The 17,991-nt window shown below is 42.8% G+C and overlaps 1 protein-coding gene across 2 annotated transcripts in view; it reads right to left on the reverse strand.

The window, feature by feature from the left end:
• RASSF6 (Ras association domain family member 6) overlaps nt 1-17,991 on the reverse strand; it is a 312,787-nt gene that overhangs the window by 43,223 nt on the left and 251,573 nt on the right. The gene's annotated exons all lie outside the window — the stretch shown is intronic.

Here is a 17,991-nt window from a genome sequence, read left to right on the forward strand (position 1 = left end):
CCCCGAGAAGTAACAAAGCGTCATATCTTTATTTCTCCTCGTTTTTTCCTCATTCTATGTGTGTTGCATGGAGCAATAGAAAGAGGAGTATGCCTCTATGGATTGTTTTCTGCAGGAAGGTGCATGCCCCTTCCTGCACAAACACAATCCCGCCTACAACACAGGCATTCTTGCACCACGGTCATCATTTACAGTATCTTATGCAGCCATCAAAATAGGCATTGTACAGCGCTTCCAAAATTGAATTTCAAGGTGCAAAACATAGCCATATACAAACTAAAATAATTCAATTATTTACAGATAGAAACAATATCACAGAACTTGAATTCTTTGATAATATTAATAATTTATTTTAAGTCAGTTTCACTCTGCATTAATACAACATGCAATAGTAAACTAAAAACTCCCTTCCTTTCCCCGGACAGGATATATGATAAAACCTTGAAACAGAAAATCCCCCCAACATATTTTCCACTCATACCTTCATCTCCATGGTAGTGGGATGGTTTCACCTAATCTTTTGTAAGTACCTGAGTTAACCTCTCATGACCTCCATATCTTGGCCCCATAACTGGGCTTTGCGTCTAAGCCATGTGACACGCAACCCTCCAGTTCTCTCTACTGACCCCATATTTTGACAAATTGTGGAGGGCAGGTCAGGGCTCTGTAAATCTGCTCCTCTGGTCGCATACATGAAGTTGAAGTTGAAGTTGGGGGAATTTGTAGAGCGCACGTATACCAAAAAGGATTCATGGCGCTAAAGCAGTCGGCAGCAAAACAGGATAACAATTAGACCTCAAAAGCTCTAATGAATAACCAGGTCTTCAAGCCTTTGCGGAATTCCAAGTAGGTTTGAGGAGATCGAAGGTTATCAGGAAGAGAGTTCCAAAATTGGGGAGCCAGGAAAGAAAAGCTCGACCCCCCATGTTTCTTCCTAACAAAACAAGGAAAACCAAGAGGTTCTTGGAGGAAGACCGTAAATTCCTAGAGGGAGTGTAGGTTGAGAGCCTAGAGGCTATATAGAAGGGAGCGAAGCCCGCTAATGATTTAAAAATAAGACACCCCTGTTTAAATAGGCATCTATGGGAAACTGGTAGCCAGTGCAGTTGCCTCAGCAACGGAAGGGTGTGATGGAATCTGGGCCGATTATAAATCAACCTAGCCGCCTGATTTTGAATGAGCTGGAGTCGGCGTAGTTCGTAGGCCGGAATACCAATATAGAGAGAATTTGGCATAATCGACCCAGGAAATAACCAAGGCGAGAAGAATAGCCTTAAGAGCATCAATGGTAAAAAAACGAGAAAGCTTACGAATAGTGCGGAGGCATAAAAAACAGGAAGAGACGATCAAACTAATCTGGGTAAGCATCGAAAGATCGTCACTTATTTTGATGCCCAGACTTTTCACCGACTTGACGGGGGAGGGGGCAGGTCCAAGGGAAGGGGGCCAAAAATTAGAAGATCAGGGGTCAGATGAGCCTCCGAACAGGACTAGCTCTGTCTTGTCGGGATTTAACTTTAGATGGTTTAAGCTCATCCAGTCCTGGATAAAAATCATAGTATTCTGAAAATGGGAGATAGAGTCAGTAGAGGAGGAAAAAGTAAATATAAGTTGAAGATCATCAGCGTAATTAAACACTGTTACCTCCCGATTGGTAAAGCAAAAATTAAAGGAAAAATGTAAAGTTTGAAGACAAGAGGGGAAAGCTGAACCTCTGTACGCAGTATAGAAGAATAAGGGGAAAGCTGAACCTCTTGTTGGCGGTTCTCCAGAAATGAGGGGACCCAACTCAAGGCCACATCAGAAATGCCAGCTGCCCGGACACGGTCGACAAAAAGGTGGTGGTCGACCGTGTCAAAGGCAGCCGACAGATCAAGAAGTACAAGGGCCTGAGTTGATCCACGGTCAGCACTAACTCTCAGTTCATCCAGCACTGTGAGAGTGACCGTTTCCGTAGAATGAGTAGGGCGGAAACCAGCCTGATAAGGATTAAAATAATCGGAGGCCTCTATAAAAGAGCTAAGGCAATTAGCGACATATCTCTTCAAGACCTTACCCAAAAAGGGGAGTAGGGAGATGGGTCGAAAGTTGGAAGAGACAGTCGGATCAGCTCCCACCTTTTTCAACACAGGAACGATCATGGCTGATTTAAAAGATTAGGGTCAACGACCAAGGCCAGTGATTTATTGAGGAGAGTAAGCAGTGGATCGACACAGATCGAAAAGATCTCACGGAGGATATGTGAAGGGCAACTATCAGTGGGAGAGCCGGATTTCGTGGAGCTCACCAAACTGAGAAAATGCTCTGTCAGAATAGGTGGGAAATGTGGAAAGGAATGTATACTAGGATGGGGTAAGGGAGGAATGAAAAAGGGAGATGGAGGAGATATATAAAGTTTAATAGTGGAAATTTTTGTGAAGAAGTAATCATGAAGGGAATCACCTAGGTCCTGAGAGGGAAGAGGTTTGGCGGTTACTCGATCAAGTTTGGAAAGACTGTTGAGAACAGAGAAAATTTCCTTGGGTTTATTAGGAGATAATAAAATCTTTGTGGAAAAATATTGAATATTTGCAGTGAGGATGTCATTTTTATATTCCCTAGGAATGGAGGGGTAAATTGTTTTGTCAGAAGGGTCATAGTGCCGGCGCCACTTTCGTTCTGCCTGTCTAAGCTGAAGTTTCTTAGATTGTAGAGAGGAGGAAAACCAGCTCTGCGCATCATGCGGGCATTTAAGTCTAATCGATCTCCAAGGGACCAGTTCATCACAAGATGAGATGAGCCAAGAATTAATGGCTGCAGCCTGGTCATGGAGAGAGGAGTCTGGGTTATCCGCATTAGTCGGGCTGGAGGTGGAAAGCGAGGAGCAAAGAGAGGAAATATTAACTCGCCCCCAGTTTCTCACTTTGATGTTGGCGGGTAAAGGGGCACTAGTCGCGGGTTTTAATAGCAAAGAAAATGAGACCAAATAATGATCGGACCACAGACAGGGAGAAACTGAAAGTAAAGAGATATCCAGATTGGCCGACCAAATTTGGTCCAGGATATGGCCAAGGTTGTGGGTAGGTGAGTGTACCAATTGTACCAGATTCAACTTGATGAGCAGTTCAGAAAACTCCTTAGAATGAGAGTCCTCCATGAGGTCACCAGGCCAGTAATTAAGTCACCTAAAATCACTATACGCGAGTTATTGACTGTCAGGTTGGCCAAGATCTCGCTCACTAGCAAGGGAAAAGCGGGCATAGATTGGGGAGGACGGTAAAACAAAGCACAAACCAACAGGGGAGAGACAGATAAGGTTTTCATAACTAAGTAATCAACAGCAGGAATCGTTGGGGAGGGCAGTAAGGAAAAAGACCATCTAGAGTGAAGGATGGCAGCCACCCCACCCCCACTTTTACCGGTCGCACGATCTGAACGGAGGAGATAGTAATTTTCAGGAAGGGCCGCTCAGATATCTGCAGAGGATGCGGGGGAGAGCCAAGTTTCGGTAGGAAATAGACAATCCGGTTGGACTTGATCAAGAAAACAGAAAGTCTCAAGCAGATGCTTAACTAATGACCGAGTATTAAGCAGGCATACCGAAAATACTGCGGGAGGGCAGACAGAGGGGGGAACTGTAGGCAAGTTCTCACTATCTTTGGGGAACAGGGCTTCCCCAGCTACAGGGATCAATGAGGGAGAGAGAGAAGGTCAAAAAAGACCCAAGGTAACTAGTTTGGCCTGAATAAGTTTAGAAATAGGCCATCTACCTGGACACGCCGTTAGTTCTGATGGAGTGTAGGTAAAAATCTGGGAGGCATCCCGGGCCCCTGGCCCCGGTAGAGCGCGGACGGGCGAAGACGGGCTTGCCTTTGCACGCCTTCGGCGCGCCGCCGGCGCGCCCGCTGCGCGCGTCCACTGCGCGACCAGAAAGACATGTGGGCTTTGTAGTCCACCAACGTGACACCTTAGGTGAAGCTCTGCCCCCCAGGACCAGGTGTAGAGAGGTCAGGTGACTCATATCCCCACAGGCCCTCCGCTCGAACGGGAAAACCAGCCGTCGGATCAGGCTGTGGCGATGAGGCACCGGCAGTGAGGGGGAAGCTGCACACAGCGAGAGAGGAAGGTAAGACTAGGTGTTGAAAGCACCAGGGCTGCTGAGCAAAGGACACAAAGCTCAGACCAAAGCCCTCGAATTAAAAGCAATTGAACAGGGGCAGCTGGGTAGATGAGAGGAACCCCAGACTTAAGCACCGCATCAAACAAAAAGTAAAATAAAAATGCAACACAACTATTATAAAAAGATTACCCCACCACTTGGCCAGAGTATCCCAGAAACGCCAAGACTTAAGTGTAGTAGTAAAACTAATAATCACCCGTGGTCTGCGCATGTCCGCTGCGCGACCAGAATGACATGTGGGCTCTGTAGTCCACCAACGTGACGCCTCAGTTCATGTTGGCTACCCATTGGGGTAACCTTAATTTTATACTAAACTTAATGCTGGTGCCGCCAGAAAAACCTTTTTACAAACTCTTTGAAAGTGTTAATATTCTCAAAGGAATTATATCTATGATATCAAATTGTGTTGAACGTAATTATCCACTGTGGAACCTTTGGAGGTGATCTTTTCTTTCAATTTGCTGCAATTAAAAACATGGCAATATATAGCTAATATCACAGTGAAAAAGAATAATCTCCTGCCTTCAATGGGCACAAGACTAGGACCAACTCTGAAATCCTGCTTTTTTAATTTAAGGCAACTATATACCTGAACAATTCCAAGACACCACGTTATTTGAGGTTTAAACCCAAAACATTTGGAAAATCTGCAATTATACAGAAAATGTAATAAATCATATGTGGGAATAGAAAGTAATATTCTCTACATCGCCTGCACCAGTATAATAAAAGGTTCTACTGCATCTACATCCCAAGTCTAGAGGTGTCTGCTCTGATGCATGGTGTCAGAAGTAGGATACATTCTGAAGTCTACAGGAAATGAAGAACTTCTGCAGAAGCTCACACAAAATCAGCAAAAGCTTACCTAGGCCATACAGCTAGATCAACAAGAGACAACAACCAACAGCTAGGCTTTACAGCTCCATTCAGATGGTGCTTGAGGGGAAAATGGAGGGCTATTATTTGGGTCCATTATGTGTGCATTTTAAGAAAATTACAAGGTGATGTTTTAGGAACAATGACAACATTCCCACAAAATATTTAAAGTTGATGTTTGAGTGATGATTCATGATTAATGTTATCTTGTGGGTATTAGACACTTTCACCTGTGACTGACATTTCATACTATTTCATGTTATGCAGTATCATTAATACAGTCTGTAAACTGAGCCTATTTGACTGGTGTAACCTAAGACATATGTCTCCTCTGTGCAGTCTCTTTATCATAAGCAGTAAATCTAATGTCTAAGCAATTGAGGTCTGTCTAACATGACGGATGTGATTTCTGTCTCCTGCCTGAGGATGTGCATTTTTTCTTTCCTTTGCTGAATCATAATACATGACTAAGAATAAATATGAAGAAAAGGGAGAAAAGGGAAAATTAAATGGAAGAGGAAGTTGGAGGTAAAGGAAGGTGTCACATTTATTTTGAAAACTAGGAGGAGGTCCTGTTAAGTTGAGGCACATTCAAATTATTTGAACTGTCTGTGAAGTCTGTTGCTTTCTGGGCACTTTGTAGGAATATTCTACAGAAAATGATTGATTTTGCCATGTTTTCTAAATAAAGAATTGGTTTTGCAATGTTTTCAAAGATTTGTTTTAGATGAGTTAATTTAACCTCTTTCCATTAACTCTGTTAAGGATCAGATAATATTGTCACACCATAAAATTACTAGACAATTTCACTGCTACACATATGACATCTGGCATTGTTGCAGATATATTTAAAAACTGTACTATCTGAGCGCCATTGGGTCCCCTGATTTTCATAACATGTCATGACATAACACCAGTGGTGCAGAGTTTCTTGCAGAATGGGGTTTTGGTTCCTAGGTCTGTTTTCTGAACTGAGATTTTTAAGTTTACGACTCTCCCTGTTATGGGTCTCCAGTGATGGGAACAGGCACCAGAACACTGCTAGTGGAGCTCTATAAACAAACCCCTGAAAAGAAAACACCAGAAAGGCAGATAGAAAATCCAATCTTCATAGGTTAGTGGTGAAAGTCTGCATGTCGGGATGCCAACAGGAGGATGTTATAGAGAAGGCATGGGATGTAATTTATTAAAAATAGATGAAAGTCACGGTCCTTAGGCTGTGGTATGGTTCCCTGCAAGGCTGAAAGTGAAACGTGAGGGAATGTGTATGGCTTTGCTTTATTTATTTATTAATTTATTTAGAAATTTGTAAAGCGCTCAGCTACCCCCAATGGGGGTGTCCCGGCGCTGAATACATGAGAATAAGAAGGTCAGAAAGGGTGAGCTGAAAAGGATCGATGAGGCTAGGTACGAGAGAAGAGCCAGGTCTTCAGTTTCCTTCGAAACAGAGGCTATGAATGGTCTTACGCACAGCACCTCCCCAACTCTTCTTGAAGACTTCAGGCTTGCTCACACTGCTTGCTAGGGCCAGTCTGAGAATATTGTAGTTCACACTCCCCACCTGTAAAAAGTCTATGAATCACTGATAGATGGAACTGGGAATACCACAGCAGAAAGTAGATAGGTGTTCCTTTGAGAGATATGTCTTCTGGTCTTTACTAAAATGCAGGAGCATTTTGCCAAGCCAAATTTGTGCAGTGATATTGTTCCACACTGTTAGTTCTAGGACGAAGGCTTAAAACAGTCTTTATATTTTTTATACATTGTTAAACACAACTGTTCCAACTGTTAGTGCTATGACTCCTCATTTGCCCACCCAATGTTATCTTTTTCTGTTGTGCAGGGAGATGCACAGATGGTCACTACCTTGTATGCAAACAGCATCTCTTGAAAATTATGAAGGTCTGGGGGAGATCCATTAAGTGTCAGAGAGATGTAGGAATATTGTGAGCGCCGTACAGTTGCTTGGAGTGATCTTCCTTAAGGTCAGGAAGAAGCCTTAAAGCCACAGCTCTGACTAGGCAATTAGTGTATTCAGAGGAATTACATGTATATTATAGTATCTGAGTTACACACCACTTGTTGCAAAATGGAGTAAGCCTTGACTAATCACCCACCAGACTGTGAAGGTTAATAGGAAAAAGAAAATCACGTTGCCATCCAACTAGGGTGCAACGCGGCGAGAAGCTTTTGACAACAGTGGTAAATGTAGAATCTAAAGCAGATATTGCCATGTAATCACTGATCATGCCTCACAATGTGATAGTTGGTAAGGAGCTATCTGTTTATTCTTAACAATATGAGCTTTGAAGGAGAGTTTGGGGTCGATGGCGAGGTGATTTGGGATTCATGGTTACATGTGAATCAACTTCATGCTAGAAAGGAGTCCCGAATCTAGACCTGCATAGTGCTACTGGGTATGAGGTGGAATTCCAGTTTTGGTTGTCATCAGCTTCAGATAAACACATATTTGGGTGAAGGGGAAGCAGTTTTGAGGCTGTCCATGCCCATGAAAGAGGAGAACTTTAGATACATTTGGCCATCTTAAACCTACTGCTAGATCTTTATTCCATGGTTTGCGAAAACATAGAGCAGTTCCATGTACTGTTTGAAGATCGAGAGCAGATGGTTGATCCTTCCAGTGCTTTGCAGGTTCCTGGAACCCACCAGGACAAAGGATTGCCCATATGGACAAGATAGAAACAGTCAGAGAGGCAGAATCACAAGCAACTAAGTATAGTGTCAGTGAATCCCATGTGCACCAAGAGGATGTTAAAGAAGGCTTAAATGTCCATGGCATTATAGACTGGAGTAGGATTGTGTGATCACAACATGGATGACATCACTGATCATCCTGAACTGCTGTCTGTAAACTGAATGATAGGCATGCAGGAGTGGTTTTTATATGTCTTCTCTTCTAGTTAGATGATTACAGCTCTTCTATCAGTTGTATGATGAATGGGATTAGGAGTGGGTGAGGGTCAGTATAAGTCTAGGTTTCGAAAAGCATTTTATAGTGTAGTATGGTTGACTTTGCTATTGGGCGGATCTCATCTGTTTTACGAGTACCCAGGAAGACACAGTGTGTGGGAGAGGCATTGACTAAGTAGTAAAGTGGTGTGAGTGATTCATCCAATTTCAGGATAGTTAAGGGAAGGATATCTGTAGTTTCTGTGTTAGTTTTTACCATTTAGGCATCTGTAGTTTGAATGTTAAGTCTATGGTGTTCTGATTCCTTGGTAGAATGTGGGGTGAAGAGCTTGACAGTTATTCCTGATGAGACGTTTGTACTGCCCGCTGTTTGCTGTACATTTCTTGAGAATAAATAAACTACGCTCTGTTTCAACAAGTTTGGAGAACTTACTACATTTATGTTGGCGACGATCCTCAAGAGATCATAAGGACCCACAAGGAACCTCGTAACGGAGACAGCAAACGGAAGTAAAAGGACAGTAGCAAGATCCGGATTGTCACACTTGATAGTCATATTCGAGATAAGTGATCGCGAAATAACTCTAAAGTGTGATCGGCATGTTGACGATTATTGTGTGAAAGTAAAGCGGAGCGGATTATACAAAAAAAAAAGACTGCACTTATGTAATTGACGCAAGGTGGTTGGCAGCGCTGCACGAACGTGACTGTTCTTTTGAAAGCGCGCGGCCATTTTACAGCGATTGGCAGCGTACAACTGACGTAGACAGAAGCTTGGCGGCCATTTTAAAGTGATTGGCGGAACTTGGTTGGCAGCGTTCTCCAACGCCGACCGACGTTTAGGGAGAAGCGTGGCGGCCATTTTAAGTGCTTCGAAAGACGTGGTTGGCAAAACGCTAACTGATACATTGAATTGCACGTATTGGCCAATTGACAGTGGTTGGCAAGGGCATTTCGGAAATGGAGTGTTATCATTGCGACGAATTTACTGAGGGAGAAATGTCAAAAAAATATCTATGTTGACTACAAACATAGGAAATCTTTGTTGAACACAGAAATTGAACACAGAAAGTGTTATAAGTACCATCGGAAAAGTTAAAGGAAGGAATTGCCAGGAATAAGGCTACTAAGTAGAGATTAACATTTTATTTGGAAAAATAAATTTAAACCACTATGCAGTCTGTTTCACCACCACCTCCTTTTCTGGAAACACCAAGAAATCTGCCTATTACATGGAAAAAGTGGTTTGATGCTTTCGAAACCTACTTGGGGGCAATAGGTGCATCTAGGTACCGGGCAGAGAGGAAAAAATGTTTGCTTTTACATTCTTTAGGTTTTGAGGGGAGAGAAGTTTATAAACATCTTCCTGCCTTAGTTAGAAACAATGCAGAAGAAGGTATTGATGAGTATGCGGAAGCCAAGAAGAAGCTGGAATTGCGATTCAACATTAAGCCAAGTCTTGTAGTACTTCGGCATAAATTCTTCAAAAGAGATCAATTGCCTGGTGAAGATGTTGAAACATATGTTTCCACACTTAGGCAGTTAAGTGCGGAGTGTGAATTTGAGACGTTTAGAGAACAATTGATTCAGGATCAGTATATTTGTAAGTGCTTGGACAAAACTATTCAACAAAAGTTGCTTACATTAGGAAATCCTACTTTGGAAGAAACTATTCACACAGCAAAGAGCATTGAATTGTCTAAAAAAGAAGTTAAAGGCTGTTGCTGTTGTAAGAGCAAAAGAGAATAGGAATGTGCATAGTGGCATACAGCGTTTTGAAAGAAACAATTTTGAAAGAAACAATTATTTCAAACGAAATGACATTTGCTATAGATTTGAATTTTAATTTTTTAGAATTTATAGAGCGCACGTTCACTATGCAATTTCTTGGCGCTGGGGGGGAATACTAAGCTGAAAGGACATAAAGGACGGGGCTAAAAGCTTGCTGGAACAAAAAGGTTTTAAGGGCCTTGCGAAACTCCATATAGGAAGGGGAGTGTCTGACTGAGGGCGGAAGAGTGTTCCAAAAGGTGGGAGCGAGGACCGAGAATTTCTGGCCTCCCGATCTTTGTTTTTTGAAGCGGGGAATGACTAATAGAGATTTGGTGGATGAACGAAGATCTCTAGGGGGGCAGTAGTTGGTAATGGCAGAGTTAATAAAGGCAGGATCCGTGCCTGCCCGAGCTTGAAAAGTAAGGCATCCGAGTTTAAAGAGGGCCCGTTGTTTGATAGGTAGCCAATGAAGGGCAAAGAGGAGATGAGAGGAGTGATGGGATTTGGATAGGCCATATACCAGGCGAGCTGCCTGGTTCTGCACCAGCTGGAGACGTTGAAGTGCATAGGCGGGGGCGCCATTGTAAATAATGTTGCCATAGTCGATCTTGGATAGGACCATGGCCATTAGGATCAGTTTAAGTGCAGGGGAAGAAAAAAAACGGGATATTTTCCTAATAGTACGCAGGGTAAAGAAACAAGAGGAAACAACAGAACTAATGTGGGAATGAAGTGTGAGATGATGATTAAGTGTGATTCCAAGGGTCTTGACAGAATGAGAGGGACTGGGAGGGAGACCAAGGGAGGGGAGCCAAAAAGAGGGAGACCAAGGGTTGCCACTGCCACTAGTCAGAACCAGCTCTGTTTTATCCGGGTTGAGTTTGACGTGGTTCGTATTCATCCAATCCCGGATAAACAGCATGACGGACTGGAAGCTAGTGATACCTGATGTAGGGGAGGAGAAATTAAAAATGAGTTGGAGGTCGTCAGCGTAGTTGTAAACTGTGACCTCCATTTGTTGCAGTGCAAAAATAAGAGGGAAAATGTAGAAATTAAATAAAAGGGGAGAAAGAGAGGAGCCCTGAGGGACACCACAGTGCACACTGCAAGGCGGGGCAGAGAATTCGGCCAGATGGACAGCCGGGGTACGGTCAGACAGGAAGGAGCCTAGCCAAGCCAATATCTGTCCCCCTATGCCTGCCGCCTTGACACGGAACAAGAGAATGGAGTGGCCCACCGTGTCAAAAACGGCGGACAAATCCAGAAGGACTAGGGCCTGGGGGGTGTTGGTATCGAGCCCCTCCTTGAGTTGGTCCATGACCGAAATACCGACTTTCTCAGTGGAATGGCGTTGGCGAAAGCCCGCCTGGCAGGGTGCAAGGTAGTTAGTGGCCTCTATGAAGGAGCTGAGCGTCTGAGTGACATGGGACTCAGCTACCTTTCCCAGATACGGGAGAAGGGATATAGGGCGGTAGTTTGCCGGGGAGGCAGGGTCCGCCCCGGGCTTTTTTAGTGTAGGGATAATTGTAGCGGTCTTGAAATGGGTAGGGACGGAACTATGCGTGAGGGAATCATTCAAGAGGGTAAGGGTAGGGGATGGACAATCAGAAAAAATCTGGCGGAGGATGCGAGCCGGACAAATGTCAGCTGGAGAGCCAGACTTGATGCGCCTAAGTAGGGGAAGCTGGGTTTCTTTAGACAGTGCAGGGATGTGGGTAAGGGATAGATTATTATCAGGTGATTGGGGGTCAGTGAAGTTAGGCGAAGGGGAAGGAATGTAGGCTTTGATACAAACAATTTTCTCAATACAAAACTCGTTAAGCGAGTCGCATAGGGCCTGGGAAGGGGGAATCTTGGGCAGAGTTCTCTCCGATGATGCCAGCTCATGGACGGTGGCAAAGATCTCACGTGGCTGGCTTTCCGTGATGCGGGATGCGGGAATTTGTCACAAAATAAGGGAAACAAATTCTGCTCGCGAGGAATTCTACTTGTCGGAATTGTGGGAGATATGGGCATTTCACTAGGATTTGTCAAACTAATAAGCAGTCACGTACTGGTTTACAGAGTAAAATTCCAAGTCATAGCAATACAAGTGGGGTGGGAAATGTTTCAGAAATTGTTGACAAAGAATCTGACACTATCAAAAGTATTCAAGATGATCTTAAGGATATGGTTATGGTGGTTCATGAAAATGAATTTATCACTGGGTATCCAAATGATTGCATCGATCCTTATGTTGAAATTGGTGTAGGTAGCAAAACTCTTGTGCTGCTAGTGGATTCAGGTGCAAGGGTAACAATGATTACTCAAGAGTTATTTGGGGAAACGTGGCCTGAAAGAATACTAGAACCACCAGATAGAGCTCCTGTTTCTTATGAAGGGCGTAAGATAGATTTGTCTGGCTATTTTGAAGATGTTCTGCAGTTTAAAGGAAGGAAAATTCTTAGAAAGATTTATGTTTCTATAAAAGGTTTAAACATATTGGGATGGTTTCATCAAGGGTGGTTTTAAATGGTTCTGAGGCCAGGTACTAAAGAGCAAGTGAGTGTAGTTGATTCCTCTGACTACACGGAGAAATTGAGTCTACAATTTGATTCCTCTGACTACACGGAGAAATTGAGTCTAAAATTTCCTGTAGTTTTTGGAAAAGGTCTCGGTATGATTAAAGATTTTACTCATGAGATTGAAGTGAAAGATGGAGCTATTCCAATTAAACACAAGGTGAGAAGTGTTCCGTATAGTGTGAGAGACAGTTTAGAGAAGTAGTTGAATGAGTTGTGTATGAAAGGAATTATCCAGCCAATAGAGTCTTCTCTATGGTTGTCCCCCCTTGTTGTGGCACGGAAGAAAAATGGCGATTTGCATGTTTGTGTGGATTTACGCAGTTTGAACAAGAACATCTGGGTTGATTCGTTTCCCTTACCCAAGATTACAGAATTGTCGTCACTCACAAGAGGTGCGAAATGGTTTACAAAGTTGGGTTTGGCATCAGCTTACCATCAGGTGGAATTGAATCCATCCTCGAGACACTTAACAGCATTCTTGTCTCCTTTTGGTAGCTACCAGTACTGCAGAATGCCGTTCGGCCTTGCGTCGGCGGCGGCTGCTTTTCAGAGACTGATAAGTCAAATGTTTAGGGATACCCCGGGTGTGATTGTTTTCCAAGACAATGTTTTAATTTTTGGAGAGACAAGGATTGATCATGACAAAATGTTGAATAAAGTTTTAGAAATTATGCAGGAGAAAGGGGTTGTACTAAAAGGTGAGAAATGTGAGTTTGTCAAGGAAAAAATGGAGTTTCTGGGACATGTGGTTTCACATGAGGGTGTTGAACCTCGTCCGGGCTTAGTAAAAGCCATTGTTAATGCTAGTCCACCCACTAACAAGCCAGGTTTGAAGTCGTTCATTGGTCTTAATGAATTTTACTCTAGATTCATTAAGGATTATGCTTCAAAGGTTCAACCTTTAACCAACATGTTAAAGAAGAGTGTTTTGTTCAAATGGGATAATGGTTGTCAGGAAGTATTCGATTGGATTAAGTTACAGTTGGTAAGTGATAGGATTTTAAAACCTTTTGATCCCAATATCCTTTTGATCCCAATAAAAAATGCATTATCACTGTTGACGCAAGTGGTTTTGGTCTTGGAGCGGTTCTTACACAAGAGAATGGACATTTGGACCGTACTATAGGCTATGCCTCCAGGGTTTTGAGAGGAGCTGAGAAGAGTTTCTCGGTTATAGAAAAGGAATTGTTAGCCTGTTGGTGGGCAGTCAGGAAGTTTAATCCATTCATCTGGGGAAGTCATTTTGTTTTAAGGACTGATCACAGCCCATTAGTATCTATTTTGTCTGGTGAAAAAATAAAAGAACATACACCCAGAATAACAAGGTTGTCATCAAAGTTGTTACAATACAACTTTGATGTGGTTTATCTGCCTGGTCCAAAAAATGTACGGACAGATTATCTGTCACGGTTTCCAGTCACAGCAGATGATTCTGATTTTGGAAGTGAGGATGATCAAGATGATTGTTTTGTTGCTGCGCTAGATGTTGAAAGTATGTGTGCTGTAATTGAAACTGAGTGGAAAAAAGAATTGATGAAGGATGAGGTTCTGGTTCAAGTCATGGATTTCATTATAAAAGGGTGGCCTAAGGAGAAAAACGTATCATATCAGTTTCAAACTTATGTAAAAGTCTCAGAAGAGTTGACAGTAGAGGATGGAGTTCTTCTACATGGCGAAAGGCTGATACCTCCTGAAAGTTTACGAGTTGGTTTATTGAATGGTGCACTTGAAGGGCATCTAGGGAAGACCTTCACTAAACACAGACTGAGAGATCTGTTTTGGTGGCCACATATGGATGTATGTGTGGATGTACTTGTAGACAATTGTGTGGTTTGTAAATCTTCGGATAAATCTTACAAGTTGAGAACACCACCCATGGAACCGATTGAGTTTCCAAGTAGACCATGGGAGAAAATTGGTATTGATTTGGTGGGACCGTTCAATCTTTTACCATCTGCTTCACGTTTTGCTGTTGTAGCCATTGACTACTACTCAAAATGGCCGGAGGTTCGATTTATAAATGAACCTACTACAACTAATGTAATTAATTTTTTGAAGGATATTTTTCTAAGAGAAGGGTTTCCTACTTATATAATGTCTGATAATCGAGTACAATTTGTTAGTTCTGAATTTCAAACTTTTTTAAGACAAGGTGGTGTTATACATCAGAAGAGTTCTTTTTATCATCCACAAGCTAATGGCCTCGTAGAGAGGATGAAAAGAGTTCTTAACAATTGTGTGCAATGGGCAATCGCTAGTAAGTGTGTTGTAGATAATGCTGTGCGCTATATGCTTTGATTTTATCGTACCACTGCACATTCATCTACTGGAGTTTCTCCTTTTGAACTTTTAAAAGGAAGGAAACCATCCACCAAAATATGTCCTGGATGGATGTCAAAGTCGGTAAAAATGAATATAATGGATGATATAGACTGTTTTGCTAGAGGCAATGTCAACAGAGCTCAAGTGATTTGTCAACATGTAGATCAAATTGCTGGGTGCTGCTGGATTGCTGTGGATGACATGTTGGCAATGTTATATGGAGAGGTATAACATGTCCTTTGAACTCCTTGGTCAGAAGTGATCTATTTGGAAAAATCCTTAACAATGTAATCTTTAATTTGCAGGTGAGCAACATTAAAGAGGTCATTCAAAGTTGGATAGTAATTGAGCATGCAGCAACAATTCATTTATGTCAATCTCCACAGTTTACACTTCCCCTGACTCAATGAGAGTTGTGGGAAGCACTGTGTACAATATGGCAGAGTTGCAGCGTTGTCTGCAAACAGAAGTGCACTCAGAGCCTCTGCCTCGCTTGGCATCAGAACTCCCCCCCCCCACTCCGGTATTTGGGTGACATTTTGAATGCCATTTTAGATTGTATTTTTTCCTGTCTGTGAAAGGACAGAACACAAAACAGAAAATGCAGCCCCCTCCCCCATGAACTGGAGAAACTGTCAGCCCATAATGGAAATTGGGCTTTCTGTTTCCAAGAACAAACCATGACTTTGTGTGGTTTCTACGGAAACAAATACGGACCATTAGACCACGCCACCAAGGCAAAGTAAAAGGAACAACAGTTTGTGGTGATTCATTGGTTCAGCCAAACCATAAATGAAGCCTATTTCTTATCATCATGGTTGTGCTATATTTCAATATATGAATAAATGTGCCAGTCTTGATGAATGTAACTCTCTCACACGCACACATACATATACACACGCACACAGACATGCACACACACATGCATACACATACATATACAGAGCACTTGCATGAAAGACCGGTGGGGCAGGGCTTCTAGGGCATCAAACCAAAATAAATTGTTGTAAATTGTTGTGTCTTGTAAAGCGCACTGCTACCCGGAGGCCTCGTAGCGCTATAGACCGCTGGGGAACCCGTCCTGGCTTTCCCTGTGAGATAGTCCCTCCTGGGGGTCTCCAAGGTGAAACCAGGCATCCCCGGCGTTTGTGTGGGGCCGTTGTGGAGATGAGGCAAGCTAATGCCCAGAGTTGCCGAGTGTGCTCCCTGGTCGGAGTAGGCACCGATGCGAGAATTATCAGTCCGCTGATCATGGTCCAAGACCCTGCCGCGTCGGGAATCGAACCCTGGTCCCGGGCCGTTCTCTGCACTCGGGTCTGCCGCCTCTAACCAGTGAGCCACACCTCTCCACTGAAAGTGAGGACCCATTTCCTTTGAGGGTCCCTTTCTAGGAATCTCACAGTAAATGCTCCCTGTGGCCTGGGAGTTGTATCTCAATGCACATGGAACATAAAAAAATGTTGAGACTGCCGTGGTTTCAAGGTGGTCCTAGTCTGCAGGAGCCTTGGTGTGAATGACATTAGAATTGGACCACCCTCGCTGAGGAGCACCTACAGAATCAGCACATGGCCTGCTAAATGAATGTTCCTGAAGAATGAGGCTAATCCCTCATCAGGAAAACTGGAAATAGCCACAGTCTAAATGAGGCAATGGTTCAGAGAGGTGGTTGGGTCGGACATCCACCAGTTCTCTAGGTAACCATATGTATTCCACCCTAATTCTGGGCGTATTTAGACATATTTGTTCTCCGCACTACTCACTTTGTAGGTTAGTAGAGTTTATTCATGTTTATAAGTGAAGAAAAGTTTCTAATAAGTGAAGGAGAAAAAACTTGGGAGGTCTATAAAATCTTAAATTGGGTTTGGTAGAACTGAAATAAATCTAAAGAATGGCTTTCTATTTTCGCTGTTAGCATGTCACTTAATGTTGCCACTTTTTTTTATCATCATCTGTATTCATTTGAGTGTTTTTGTTCTGTTTTCCATGAAACCTTACAGATATTGGTCACTTTCAGGAACATGCATCAAGTGATTTTGGAATCGCAAACGGTGCGAATCGCAAAATTCGGCCGTTTGCGATTCCAAAATCACTTTTTATGATGCATCATTTATTTCTCATGTATCTCAATTTAAGAATTCGCAATTTATTGTGATTTCTCAAATTGCGATAGCATTTAAGGAATCGCAAATTTTGCGATTTCTTAAATGCTATGCATGATTAATTTTAATTTGCGAATTCGCAATTTTGAAGGGAAAAATTACCATGAAGTAAAACTTCATGGTAATTTGCGAAAAGTTTCAAAAATGCAAATAAATGCATTTTTGAAACTTACATGTTACACACACACATGCACTTGGGACATGTGTGTGAGTAAAATGTACTTACGTGATATTCCAGGGGTACAGGGGGGTCCTTTGGACCCCCCTGCACCCTTGAAATTGCATTCTCATTTTGCGATTCCTTAATTGCGAATTCGCAAAATGAGAATGCCTTCCCATTGATTCCTATGGGCCTCTAGGCCCATAGGAATCAATGTAAAGCGTTTCCCTATTTGCGATTCGCATTTAAGGAATCGCAAATAAGGAAAATTAAGAAATCGCTAAAACGTTTGCGATTTCTTGATGCATAGGAATTTGCGATTCCTAAATTGCGATTCCTTAATTTTCGCAATTTAGGAATCGCAAATTCCTACAATGATGCATGTGGCCGATTATGAATGTTCAAAAGAACAAAATGGAGGAGTACTACCCGATGAGGGTAAATGAAGGCTTTTGTCTAAACTCAGGGAACATTGTTCCTTTGTTAGGAAACCCCTCACTCACCACCTAGTGGTGACTTGCTTCATCATCGGGGCCCACCCAAGTGGCCTAGCGTCACTTGGGTGTGCTTCAACACCTGCAATTGCAGTGGAGCTGGTAGTGAAATGTGGGGTGCAAACAAAAAAGAGTGTAAGTGTTAAAATTGTCCTGGTATGCTTTTATATAGAGTTTAATAAAAAAGTAACTGGACAAAATTAAAAATATAGGTGAGACAGTAGTAGGGAAGTTACGACCTACTTATCTCTGTTTTATGTGTTGGTCGACATGTTTCTACCATCAGGGGAAAATCCCCGGTATTCCTCAGGACCAAAACAAGGAAGTGGGTGGTATGTGTCCCCTAAAAGACACACCCAGCCCTAAATCCTTGGACGACCAGAAGAAAAATAGACTTCTGGGTACGCACACCTAAAATTAAGGGTGCTGCAAAACAATGCTGGGGCTCAGGTCGAGCTGCATCAAGCAGGAGTAGGAGTAGTAGCTTGGGGCTACCAAGCAGCGAGCACGGAGAAGTAGGTGATCCGCCTGATTCCGCCAACACAACTATTAT

The sequence above is a fragment of the Lissotriton vulgaris genome, chromosome 3_1, assembly GCF_964263255.1.
Source record: "Lissotriton vulgaris chromosome 3_1, aLisVul1.2, whole genome shotgun sequence".
NCBI classification, from domain to species: Eukaryota; Metazoa; Chordata; class Amphibia; order Caudata; family Salamandridae; genus Lissotriton; species Lissotriton vulgaris.